The sequence below is a fragment of the Perkinsus marinus genome (genome assembly GCF_000006405.1).
Source record: "Perkinsus marinus ATCC 50983 genomic scaffold scf_1104296936686, whole genome shotgun sequence".
Classification (NCBI taxonomy): domain Eukaryota; phylum Perkinsozoa; order Perkinsida; family Perkinsidae; genus Perkinsus; species Perkinsus marinus.
Window position 1 is genome coordinate 1 of NW_003214066.1, and position 960 is coordinate 960.

Consider the following 960-nt stretch of genomic DNA (forward strand, 5'->3'; position numbering starts at 1 on the left):
CACTCATCGACAGTTTGACCGAGTGGTCTAAGGCGCTGGCTTCAGGCGTCAGTCCGCAAGGGCGTGGGTTCGAATCCCATAGCTGTTAGAAATTTCTTTTCGTGTGATTTGATGAAGAACGCATTCCGCGGAAACGGTTCGAAACCGTTTTTGTGTCATGTCCTATAGTGTAACGCATCTTCTCCGCTATGATTTTTGAAGCACTCATCGACAGTTTGGCCGAGTGGTCTAAGGCGCTGGCTTAAGGCGCCAGTCCGAAAGGGCGTGGGTTCGAACCCCACAGCTGTCAGTCTATATACCTGACTGGTGTTATATTGAGAACCCAGACCTTTTCAGAAGCGAGGTAGTGCAAGACCAAAACCTTTTGATCGATATTGTGCCATCGCACCTCGCAGAATCCGTTCAATCCATTTTTTGTGTCCTCTGGTTTGGCAGAGCGATGCATCACCTCGGCTATGAATCTTGAAGTACTCATCGACAGTTTGGCCGAGTGGTCTAAGGCGCTGGCTTCAGGCGCCAGTCCGCAAGGGCGTGGGTTCGAATCCCACAGCTGTCAGTCTATATACCTGACTGGTCTTATATTAAGAACCGAGACCCTTTCAGAAGCGAGGTAGTGCAAGACCAAAACCTTTTGATCGATATTGTGCCATCGCACCTCGCAGAATCCGTTCAATCCATTTTTTGTGTCCTCTGGTTTGGCAGAGCGATGCATCACCTCGGCTATGAATCTTGAAGCACTCATCGACAGTTTGGCCGAGTGGTCTAAGGCGCTGGCTTCAGGCGTCAGTCCGCAAGGGCGTGGGTTCGAATCCCACAGCTGTTAGAAATTTCTTTTCGTGTGATTCCATGAAGAACGCATTCCGCGGAAACGGTTCGAAACCGTTTTTGTGTCATGTCCTATAGTGTAACGCATCTTCTCCGCTATGATTTTTGAGGCACTCATCGACAGTTGGCCGAGTG

At 49.8% G+C, this 960-nt stretch overlaps 4 non-coding genes across 4 annotated transcripts; all 4 read left to right on the forward strand.

Moving 5' to 3' along the window:
* The first annotated feature begins 8 nt into the window (after positions 1 to 8).
* Positions 9 to 88, forward strand: Pmar_PMAR022105. Its single transcript has one exon. It is a non-coding gene; the product is annotated as a tRNA-Leu (tRNA).
* A 121-nt stretch (positions 89 to 209) lies between these two features.
* On the forward strand, positions 210 to 289 carry Pmar_PMAR022106. The gene has a single exon. It is a non-coding gene; the product is annotated as a tRNA-Leu (tRNA).
* A 187-nt stretch (positions 290 to 476) lies between these two features.
* Positions 477 to 556, forward strand: Pmar_PMAR022107. The gene has a single exon. It is a non-coding gene; the product is annotated as a tRNA-Leu (tRNA).
* A 187-nt stretch (positions 557 to 743) lies between these two features.
* Positions 744 to 823, forward strand: Pmar_PMAR022108. The gene has a single exon. It is a non-coding gene; the product is annotated as a tRNA-Leu (tRNA).
* Positions 824 to 960: the final 137 nt, after the last annotated feature.